At 37.0% G+C, this 12633-nt stretch overlaps 1 pseudogene; it reads left to right on the top strand.

Annotated features, from left to right (window-relative positions):
* The first annotated feature begins 1728 nt into the window (after positions 1–1728).
* On the top strand, positions 1729–2124 carry LOC102820121 (annotated as a pseudogene).
* Positions 2125–12633: the final 10509 nt, after the last annotated feature.

Genomic DNA, 12633 nt, shown 5'->3' on the forward strand with positions numbered 1-12633 from the left:
GTGGCTATTGTAAATGGTATTGCTTTCCTAATGTCCTTTTCAACACGGTCATTTTTGGTATAGAGGAATCCAACTGATTTTTGTATGTTAATCTTATACCTGCCACTTTGCTGAATCTTCCAATGAGGTCTAGTAGCTTTTTTTACTGAGTCTTTGGGGTTTTCTACATACCTTTCCTTATTTTAAACTATGCATTATCTCTTCGTTTTTTTCTAATGTCTGACTCTGGTCTATGAATTGTTCCTCATGAGCACAGTGACTCTTTCTGGAGTACTTGTTCTTTGCAATGTTACCCATAGCTGTCATAACCCACACAATCAAAAGCCTTTGCATAGTCAATAAAGCAGAAGTAAACATCTTTCTGTTATTCTCTGCTCTCAACCAAGTTCTAGCTGATGTCAACAGTGATATCCCTAATTCCACATACTTGTTTGAATCTGGCTTGAATTTCTGGCAGTTCTCTGTCTATGTACTATTGCAGCCATTTCTGTATTACGTCTGCAAAATTTTACTTGCATACAATAGTAATGATATTGTCAGATGATTTGCATGTATGAAGTGTTTGAAAATACTATGGCTTGAGTTAAGTGTACCTTAATCCTCAAACTGATAGTTTTGTTCTTCAATACTTTAAAGTGGTCTTTTGCAACAGATGTGCCTAATGTAAAGCAAACCTTACCCAGAATTATTCATATGTGTTCTGTGGGCCTTCCATACAAATGTCAACAAATTTCCCAGGAATGCTAAACTCAGACAAGGAGAGCTCCTTTGTACACTCTATGATTTCTTTTGTGTCTGTTGAATATGAGTGTATTGCTGCACTTTCTTTAGAACATGCAAGTAACTCACTGTGGGATCCCTTCTAACACATTCAAAGGCATGCTCTCTAGCCCACTTTGTAGCCTTCAGTATACAGACTTCTTCATAACAATCATTCTACAAATATGCACTCAAGTCTTGTTCATTATGGTCTGCTGAAATTGACTTAAGTTCTTGGACCTGATGAGAAAATATTACTTCATTAGGCCATAAAAATCATAGTCAAACCATTTTTAATCATAGAAAAAATAAGTGAAAAGTTGGTCATGGAATTTCTGTAACATACCTGACAGTAATTTCATAGAACTCAAGTATATTTAAAGGAAATACATAAGTCAGAGAAAAACTCTGTTGTAAACAAAGAGGACTGTACTCTTAAGATTTTTCCATCTATACACAATATCTTTGATTTAATAATTAAAAACAGAGTATAATATATCCATCTGACATATCTAGTTTATATTCACAGTAATGTAGACTATTGAAAATCACAATTACTTGGTCCTCTTTTCAAAGCCGTCTTTTAATTCTTCTAGAGTTACCTTGTCATTAACCACAAACTCCTTCTCATTGGGTACACAGTGGCCAGCAGGCCTACCTCAGAGAACTGGGCTTCAGTTCCCTGTTTGCTAATGTGCTGATTTCTGAGTTTCTAAGGAGGCAAGTGTACAAGAATTTATCTCCTCAAATTTACGAGAATCCATTGGGAATAGAAATATTATTGTTGGAAACAATGTATTCGATTATCAAATTTAATCACAGACAGGCTTCCTCCTTTATTTTATTTTTGGCATAATTTGCTAAGATAAGAAATACTCAGAAGGTCTGCGCCACGCATGCAACCGCCGGTGGCAGCAGCAACGGCTCCACCGCCCTTAGCTTTCGAAGGACCCCTGCTTTTAGAGGATCATGGCGCCGTCACTATGGAAGTGGGTAGTGGGCGTCGGCCTCTTGACTCTGGCCCACGCAGCCTTTTCCGCGGCTCAGCATCGTTCATATATGCGATTAACAGAAAAAGAAGATGAATCCCTACCAACAGATACTGTTCTTCAAACCCTTCTGGCCTTTGCAGTTACCTGTTACGGTATAGTTCATAATGCAGGGGAGTTTAAAGACATGGATGCTACATCGGAATTAAAAAACAAGACATCTGATACATTCAGGAATCACCCATCATTTTATGTTTTTAATCATCGTGAACGAGTACTGTTCCGAACTTCGGATTCAACAAATTCTTCAAACCAAGACGCAATGTCCTCGAACACATCATGGAAGTTAAGAAAACTTGAGTCACTGCATCGTTAAGATTTTTACAAATTATAATAACAGGACAGGACACAAAGTTGGAATATTGGAGTTTGGGGTATAAAACTCTCCCTCATCAGTATTTATACTAATCTTTCAGACCAAGTAAAACCAGAATCTATGGCTCCTGTTTGTACACTGTCAGGTCAGTACTGCAATATTAAGTTATCTGTGAAGTAAGTCTGACTTTTTTCATAGAGAGTTTTGTTTTTCATTTAAAGCAAATCTGCATCTTTTGTAAAAGTCATTTTTGAACATATGTTTTTGGAAAATGTTGATGGGTTTTGTAATATTTTCTTAGATTTCTTTTCTTTTGCACTGCAGTTTTTAGGATCCTTTTGGAAATCCTGTGTGAACACTGCATTTGGCTGTATGAATATAGGAAAATAGTCTTCTGTTTTCAGCAACAAATGGACTTGACTAAAGAAACCAAATGGTCATCCCCCTAAATAAAGTGACTCTTTTTCAGCAAAAACTAGCCAGTTTCGAATTTGTCCTGACCTCTCACCCCCATCCCACTTTCATATACCTTCGAACTTTCATGATCGTTTCCTCACTTTCCTGAGATTCTATGTATGCATTTTTTACGTTAGAGCAATTTTTATATCAGAAACTATGTTAACAAATGTATTTAACACACTCACTTTGTCTGTACAAATTTGCCCTAATTGATTGTATAGTGCAAGAATAGTTGCAGATAGACCAAAAAGACCATTAATGATTTAATTATATTGCTTATATAGAAGAGTAGAAGAGTAGTAATCAGTGAGGAAAACTGTTTACATGATGGCTTATCAGGTAGCCTGTTTAACTTATTTAAAACTTCTGTTAATTCATTGCATACTAAACCAGCGAATTTGGAAAATAAAGAACACTTCTCACTAATCTGACTTCAAAGGAATCAGGTCAAAATGGTGGCATTTATATTTGGAGAAAAACAACAACAACACACAAACTTCAGGTCATTTAAGAAGTTGCTTCTGATTTCTAGAGCAGACTGGAATGTTCCATCTTCACCATATGTTGTTGCTAAAGGTGAGAATGAGGGTACAGAAACTAGTTTTTTTATTTTTAGAAATATTTCACAATTTTAGGGGAAATTTGACTATCACTTTGATTTTCTGAAAGCTCAACATTTCTTTGTAGAACAGATTGCTTTTGTTGGATTGTAAAGGTGTAAAGGGAATAACTGGAAGCAGGTTTGAATAGGGAATGTGGTTTAGGCAAGAGTCATATAATACTCTTATACTCGATGAAACTTTGTCCATTGAAAATGAATCTGATACCCTAATGTGTGATGTCATTTTTTTCATTGAAAATCAACCTCAACTCTTCTTTTCTGCCTGGTAATGCACAACCCCAAAGTCTGAGATTGTTTTGTCATAGGCTGTAATTTTTTTGTCAAACCAGTCTGTGGAATACTGACTCTGTTCTCTAATGAGAACAAAGTTAGCAATCTTCTAATAGCCACAAGTTATTTAGAAATGGATTAAAATGTGAAGTCGGAGATTTAACTGATTTTTAAATCAAAATGATATAGAAAGACAAGCTCCTTAGTCATTCTTGTCTACCTTTTCTTCAAGTATGACTTCATTTGGAAGTTGCTTGTTCTCTTCTCTTTGGGAATGCTTTCCTTTCTTGCTGTGTTTTTTGGTCACTTTATTGATATATAATTCACATACTTCACCCAATTAAAATGTACAATTCGGTGTTTTTAAAAATATATTAACAGTTGTGTTACCACAGTCAATCTTAGAATATTTTCATTACTCCAAACCTATTAGTAGTAACCTCTCTCTTCCCCCACCCAACGTAACCTCTAATCTCCTTTGTCTCTATAGATTTGCCCAAGGATTTATGCATATATCCTGGTGTGGCACTGTGGGCTAATGTGTCAGACTGCAAAGTCATTTGAACTGCAAAGTCAGTGGTTCAAGCTTACCAGCTGCTCCTTGGTGCAGGAGTCCAGCTCTCATAGGGTCATGAGACACGAGAGGAGACGCGGAGTCTGCCAAAGTGAAAGCAATGGAGGAGTCTCTGCTTCCTTGGCTGATGAAGCTCTCTGTCTGTCTGCCGGGGCTCAGCAAGTCTTTATTTTCATACTTAAAATTACACATTGCATAATGATTTGATACTTTGATTTTTCCCTTGAATTATTACACATTTTTAATCATAACATTTCACCCTGTGATTATAGAATCTTAACAAAAGTATTTCTATGATGTCCAAACTGACCTTTCCATATCCTGTTCATTTTCTAACCATTAAGCACTTTTCTTTTGACATCATCCCGTCTCCTATGTAAGTGATAAATTGGTTCTTCTTATTCCCATTAAAAGATCAAGTTAAACCTTACACAAATCATTTCCACTTATCAGACCTCTGATTACATCCTCTTAGTAATATAAGTTTCTGTGAATCATCAATGCCTTTACTACTTTATTGTTTCTATTAGTTAATTATCAATCTTCTATCCTTCATAAAGTACTTCTATCTTCTATAGTAAAAGCATTACTAACATCTACTTAATTATTTTCTAAAGTATTCATTAAATTGCTTAACCACAGTGTTCTTATGTTTCTTTCTTTTGGGGCTGTGAGGCATAGTAAAAAGGCCCAACCTGACTAAGTGTTGCAGGAAGGATAGATTATTAAGTTTTGACCACCTTTCACTTATGTTCACCATTCTCTCCCCAATTCTGTAGGTGCCTGTATGTAGTAGTGGGGGTTTGTGAATTCTGGCTGGTAATTGATTTAGGTGAGGTCTCTAGAGGTTGCAGCTTCACTTTAGCTTGTTATCTGCTTTTGTGATCTCATAAATGCAGCTGCTTTGTACTCAAGTTTTCTGTGAGAGGGAGTAGCTCATACAATTCCTTTTGAATCTAACCCAATGAAGCTGAAACAATTGTTGCAAAACCAGTTTCTTCCTAAACTCTGCAGAACTCATAGTAAAAGCCTTGAATATGGCAATATCATATATTTTTACAAGTGAATTCAGAGTTATCCTAAAGGGAAGATAGAGGATGCCTTTCCAGAGAAACATTTGCTTTGTATGATGTTTCTCCTTTCACCGGGACTGTGTCAAACGGCAGAAGTGGAAACAGGGTCGCTATGAGTTGGAATCAACTCCACAGCACTTAACAATAAAGTCTTTTGTGACTTGCTTCCCAAATAGGTTTTACTCATGAGGAGTGAGAAGTATTTCTCATGTTCAGAACTGTTAAGGTGCTGTGAAAGGAATGAGTTGGCAAATCAGATTTGAGGAGGGTGAGTCAGATGCCTACCAGTTTTCTCAGTAAGTTCTATGCTGAATGTTTTTTTTCTCAAAGGCAGATATTCATGGTAAACTGACAATACTTTGGCTAGTATCTGGAATGGATGTTAAAGTCTTTGCCTGCCTAGTCAGTAAGTACTGCTAAAAATAATGCAAATAATTTTACAAATAATTGACACGGAAGTTTTCAGATATATCTAATTTTGCTAACAGTTTATGTATACCTCAGGTCAAGTGACCTTCCAAAAAATTTTTAATGCCCTCCACTGAATTTCTGAAATCTTTAAATATGTACCATAGGACTGGAGAGGACTTGAGTACAGTGTTGTTGTTAAGTGCCATCAAGTCAGTTCTAACCCACAGTGACCCTGTATAGGGTTTCTGAAGCTATGGGAGCAGAAAGCCTCATCTTTCTCCCATGGAACCACGGTTAGATTTGAACTGCCGACGTTGAGGTTAGCAGCCCAACTCATAACCACTATGCTACCAGAGCTCCTTGTGGGTACAGAGTAACACTGATAAATGAGTCAAGTATAGAATTTTATTTAGAGTACTATTGAGTGTCTCCATCATTATTATTGAGAGTAGTCTAAAAATGTACTGATGAGAGCTAGTTAAGCCTGCAGTTAACTATGGTTTCAGTGATAAACAGAAGTGTGTGCTGTTCAAGCAACTCTAGGATAGAGGAAGACTTCACTTGTTAAATATCCAGGGATCCAGTCAAGTGCTGTGACCCACCCAATGAGAATGCTGATAAACTCACTGAAACTTGTTGCACTTTTTGTAACTTCCTCAAGATTGTTTCCTAAGCATTGTGGCTCATTCTTTAAGTGGCCTGATAGCATCTTCCTGGCTCTGTGTGGCCTGTTTCCATGATGTAATGAATAGTGTTGCTTGTTGTGAGCATTGATGCCTGCAACACCAAGCAAAACACAATTTGGGGATATGTTTCCTCTTTAAATGATCTTGCCCTGTCCAATAAATAAATGATGTCTCACCCTGAAAAAAAAGAGAAATTCAATGACAATCATAAAAATCCTGATAAAACTAGGCATTTGATCAAAGTTGATTTTCAAGGTTAACTCCAACTGCCATAAAGACCTACTTGTAAAATTTCTTTTATTTTTGTTGCTGTTGAGAATATACACAACAGAACATAACTCAATTCAACAATTTCTACCTGCCCAATTCAATGATACTGAATGCATTCTTTTAAGTTGTAATTCTTCTTACCTCCTTTTCCAAATTGTTCCTTCCCATTTAACATAAACTCGCCATTTATGTTAAATATAAGTTTCCTAACTAATGTTTTGGGTTATGATTGTCAATTTGATACCATATAGATAGTGCTTAAAAGAGCACAATATTCAAGGCAAACTTCTTCTCATGCTAAGCTATACTATTATTTGGCTTTAAGAAAATCTTTAATGTTTTTGGTTTAAGGCTTAAAGACGATAATAGAGCAGTAGTTTTGGGTGTTCATCCAGCCTCCATGACTCCAGAAAGTCATGGCTAATTTGAAGTTCTGTTCTGCATTTCCCTCCTTTGGATCAAAATTCTTCAATGGACTCTTTGATCAAAATGTTCACTAATGGTAGCTGGGAACCATCCAATTCTTCTGGTCTCATGGCAAAGGGGGCATTTATTTCTGGAAGTAATTAGGCTCACATTCCATTTCTTCATTCTGCTCCTAATTCTGCTTTTTTTTATGTTGCACCAGGCACATTGGTGTGCCTTGGATGGCCACTTGCAAGCTTTAAGACCCACTTACTACACAATGAAATAGGAGGTAAGCAGAAGCACTAAACATGATATTAGGCTGGTTAATTAGGATGTCTCATGAAACCAAAATCCAAAGGAAGAAACCAAATCCAATGACATGCTTAGTTATACAGAAGTAACCTCAGCAGCTGCCTTTTTGTGATTTTTGCAAATATATCACACTTTTGCCTTTTCAACTTTTTACAGTTCCATACTTATTGACAATTACATTAAGAGGCTGTGAAACCGTATCATTAATTGATATAATTTTCCTCTCATTATAAAGCAAAACAGAGTGCTATATAAGCAATGTTGTTAAGTGCTGTTGAGTCAGTTCTAACTCATAGCAACCCTGTAGAGAGTTTCTAATGAGAGGCTGGTGGGTTTGAACTTCCAACCTTGTGGTTAGCACTCCAATGTTTATCCTGCAGTGGCTTACCAGGACTCCTCATAAATAATAGATGGACTCACTCCAACTTTTCCCTCCCCCTCCTACCCCAGGTAGTATTTATACACAGATATTGGTATTTATATATTTGTCCATTCTTGTCTGTTTATGTAAATGAGACCATACAATTTGTCTTTTTGTTATTGATTTATTTCACTTAGCGTAGTGTCTTCAAACTCCATCCATGTTGTAGCTTTCATCAAGATCTCATTTTTCTTTATGGATAAATAGTATTTTATTGTATGCTTGAACCATAATTTGATCATTCATTCATCCATAGATGAACACTTAGGTTGTTTTCACTTTGGGGTTATTGTGAACAAAGTTGCAATGAACTGGTGAATAACTGTTTAAGTCTTTGCTTTCAAGTCATTTGGGTAAATATCTAGCAGTGGAAATATTGGGTCATATGGTATTTTTAAGGAGCTCTGGTTGCCCAGGGGTATTCTGTTTGGATGCTAACTGAAAGGTTGGTGAATGTTTGTACCCACCTGCCCCTCTCAGAGGGAAAAATGTGGCAGTCTGCTTCTATAACGATTATTATTGTGTTGTTAGGTGTGTCAAATTGTTCCAAGTCATAGTGACCTTATGCACAGAGAATTTAACACTGTCTGGTCCTGGGACATCCTCATATTTGTTATACTCGAGCCCATTGTTGCTGTCACAGTGCCAATCCATCTCAACGGGGTTCCTCCTCTTTTTTGCTGACCCTCCACTTTACCAAGCATGATATCCATCTCCAAGGACTGGTCCATCCTGAGAATATGTCTAAAGTTAAAGACAAAATCTTGCCATTCTGGCTTCTAAGGAGCATTTTGGTGATACTTCTTCCAACACAGATGTTTGTTCTTCTGGCAGTCCATGGCACTTTTAAGATTCTTCTCCAACAACATAACTCAAATACTTCAATTCATCTACTGTCTTCCTTATTCACTGTCAAACTTGTACATGCTTATGAGGCTATTAAAAATACCAAGGTTTATGTCAGGCACAACTTAATCCTCAAACTGACATCTCTATTCTTGAACACTGATAAAGAGGTCTTGTGCAGCAGCTTTGAATAATGCAATATGTCGTTTGATTTCTTGACTACTATTTCCATGAGTGTTGATAAAGGATCCAAGCAAAATGAAGTTTTAAACAACTTCTATCTTTTCTCCATTTAGCATGATGTTATTTGCTGGTTCAATGGTGAGGATTTTTGTTTCCTTTACATTGAGGTGCAATACATACTGAAGACTGTGATCTTTGATTTTTATTAGTATTTGAAGTCCTCTTTGCTTTCAGCAAGCAAGTTTGTATCATTGCTTATTACAGGTTGTTAATGAGTCTTCTTAAAATCCTGATGCCTTGTTTTTCTTCATATAATCCAGCTTCCGGATTATTTGCTCAGTGTACAAATTGAATGGTGGTGGCGGTGGTGGTGGTGATGTGCTTTGGAATCACTTCCGACTCATAGCAACATTCTATAGGGTTCCCGAGGCTGTAAGTCTTTGTGGGAACAGAAAGCCTCATCTTTCTCCTGCAGAACTGCTGGTAGTTTCAAACTGCTGACTCTGAGATTAGCAGCCTGACATGTAACCACTAAACTACCAGAGCACAGATTGAATAAGTATGGTGAAAGAATAAAACCATAGTACTTACTTTTGCTGATTTTAAAACATTCAGTGTCTTGTTCTGTTTAAGTAACTGCCTCTGCGTCTATGTCTAGGTTCTTCATGATCAAAGTTAAGTGGCCCAGAATATCTACTCTGCACGATATTATCCATAGATTGTCATGATTCACACAGTTGAAAGCCTTTGCACAGTCAATAAAGCACAGGTAAACTACATCTTTCTGGTATTCTCTACTCTCAGTCAAGACCCATCTGATATCAGCAATGATATCCCTTGTTCCACATCCTCATCTGAAGCTGACTTGAACCTCTGACAGGTCCCTGTCAATGTAGTCTTGTAGCCATTTGTGAGTTATCTTTAGCAAAATTTAACTTTCATGTGATTAATGATATTGTCTGATGAGTTCCACATTCTGCATCCTTTCTTTGGAATGGGTACAAATACGTATCTCTTCCAATCAGTTGCCAGTTAGCTGTTTCCAAATTTCATGGCATAGATGTATGAGTGCCTCCAGGGCTACATCAGTTTGTTGAACGATTTCAATTTATGTTCTATCAATTCCCAGAACATTGCTCTTTACCAAAGCCTTCAGTGCATGTTGGACTTCTTTCAGTACTATTGGCTCTTGATCACATGCTACTTCTTGAAATGGCTGAACACCAACCATTTCCTTTCGAGACAGTGACTCTGAGTATTCCTTCTATCGTCATTTGATACCTTTTGCGTCATTCAATATGTTACCCATAGGACCCTTCAATATTACAAATTGAGGTTTGAATTTTTTCTTCAGGTCTTTAACCTTGAGAAATACTAAGTGTGTTCTTCCTTTTTGGTTTTCTAACTACAGGTTTTTGCACTTTTATTATAATACTTGATTTTGTTTTCTTGAGCTGCCCTTTGAAATGTTCTGTTCAGCTCTTCTTTCTTCTCATATCTTCAATTTGCTTTAGCACCTCTACAATGGAATGTTAGTTTCAGAGTCTCTTCTGACGTCTGTTTTGGTCTTTTCCTTTTTTCTTAACGACCTTTTGCTTTCTTCCTGTATGATGTTCTTGATGTCTTCCCACAAATTTGGTCTTCAGTCATTAGTGTCTAATGCATCAAATCTGTTCTTGAGATGATCTTTAAGTTCATATGGGATATATTCAAAGTCATGTTTTGGCTGTTGTGGACTTCAGTTTTCTTTAGCTTCAGACTGAACTTGCATATGAGCAATTGATGGTCTGTTCCACAGTCTTCCACTGGCTTAGCTGATGACATCGAACTTTTCCACCATCTTTTCCACAGATGTAGTCAATTTTATTTCTGTTTATGCTGTCTGGTGAGGTTGATGTGTCTTTTATACTGTTTAAAAGGTATTTGCAATGAGCAAGTCATTGGTCTTGCAGAATTCTATCATACTATCCCAGCATCATTTTTATTATTGAAGGCTATTATTTTCTAACTACTGATCCTTCTTCCACCCACTCCCAACTTTTGCATTCCATCTCCAGTAATTATCAATACATCTTGGTTGCATATTTGACTAATATCAGACTGAAGTTGGAAGAATTCTTTGATTTAATTATCACTGTTTTTAGTGGTTGGTACCTAAATTGGAATAATGATGGTATTAACTGGCCTGCCTTATAAGTGTATGGATATCATACTATTATAGGTAGCATTATACTTCAGTGTAGATGTTGAGATGAGTGTGATGCAATTGCTCTTCAATTTGTCATTTCCAGCATAGTAAACCATATGATTGTGGGATTTGAAATGGCCACTACCTGTCCATTTCAGCTCACTAATGCCTAGAACATTATTGATCTTTATGCATTCCATTTCATACTTCACACATTCCATGTTCTGATTATTATTTGATGATTATAGCTATTTAACCTCATTTTGAGTTGTGCCCATCTGCAAATGAAGGTCATGAAGAGATTTACTTGCACCATCATGGTCAACTCTACTTTGAGGGTGGTGCTCTTCCCCAAACATATTTTGATTGCCTGCCAACCTGAGGGGCTCATCTTCTGGCACTATAGCCAATGATATTTTGGTGTCATTCATCATCTTTCAATATTCAAGATTCTGGTGCTATATGACAGTGTCCCACTGCTATTCATAAGGTTTTCAGTGGCTAAACATTCAGAAGTTGTGTACCTCTCCTTCTTCCTAGTCTGTCTTAGTCTGGAAGCTCAACTCAAACTTGTACACTGTGCATGACCCTGCTGGTATTTAAAATACTAGTGACATAGCTTTCAGCATCATAGCAACACACAAGCCATCAGAGTATGACAAAGTTGCAGATGAGTGGTGGTCATAAAGATTATAGCCTTGGGAACCCATAGAGAAGTTCTATCTTGTTCTGTAGAGTCACTGAGTTAGAATCAATTCCACAATGGATATGGCAGTTCTATTGTATGTGTGTGCATGTGGAACCACCACACTGTTTCCACATGGGCTGTACCAGGTGTTGCACTGCAAAATAATGCACTGAACCTCAAGGTCGGTTTGAACTGTAAGATCAGAAGTTCAAACCCATTAGCCACTCCTCAGAACTCCTACAGAGGGTGGCTATAAATTGGCACAGACTCGACAGTGCTTAACAAAAACAAAAAACAAAGGATAAGACATCCAATTTGTTCACATCCTCAACACATTTGTTATTTTCTGTTTTTTAGCTTAGTTATTCTTGCTATTGTTGCTGTTAAGTGAGTGCATTCTAATTGTTTGCAACTCATAGAAACATTGTCTAAGATTTTCAAGGAGTGACTGATGTGTTTGATCCACCAGCCTTTCACTTAGCAATCTAGTGCTTATCCTTCAGCACCACACTAGCCATTCTTATTGTTGTTGTTCAGTGTCATTAAATCAGTTCTGACTCATATCTACCCTTATAGGGTTTTTGATAAGTGCTTGGTGGGTTTGAACCACCGACCTTGCAGTTCAAACTGACTGTGTGGTCCAGTGCTTATCCTACAGTTCTACACCAGGACTCGTAGGAGTGAAATATTTCACTGTAGTTTTGTTGTTTGTGCTTTTACTATAATCCATTGTTAAAAGGCCTACCAGCAATGCCCTGCATTTTCCTGTAAGAATTTTATGGTTTTACTTTTTACATTACTTCCTTAATTTATTTAGAGTTTGTTTTTGTGTGTGGTATAAGGTAGGTGTCCATATGAGTGTGGAACTCAGGTGTCACTCTAGATTAGAGAGAAATAATCTAGAAGTTATTAATGTATACATAGTAATTGAGAACATTTTTTTTTTCTCCATTTGCCATTGAGTCAGACTCCAACTAATGGTAACCCCATGTATGTCAGAGTACAGGTGTGATCCACAAGGCTTTTAATTGCTGATTTTTCAACAGTAGATTGGCCAAGTTTTCCACCATGGTGCCTCTGGGTAGACTTGAATCTCTA

The sequence above is a fragment of the Chrysochloris asiatica genome, unplaced genomic scaffold (genome assembly GCF_000296735.1).
Source record: "Chrysochloris asiatica unplaced genomic scaffold, ChrAsi1.0 scaffold00049, whole genome shotgun sequence".
Classification (NCBI taxonomy): domain Eukaryota; kingdom Metazoa; phylum Chordata; class Mammalia; order Afrosoricida; family Chrysochloridae; genus Chrysochloris; species Chrysochloris asiatica.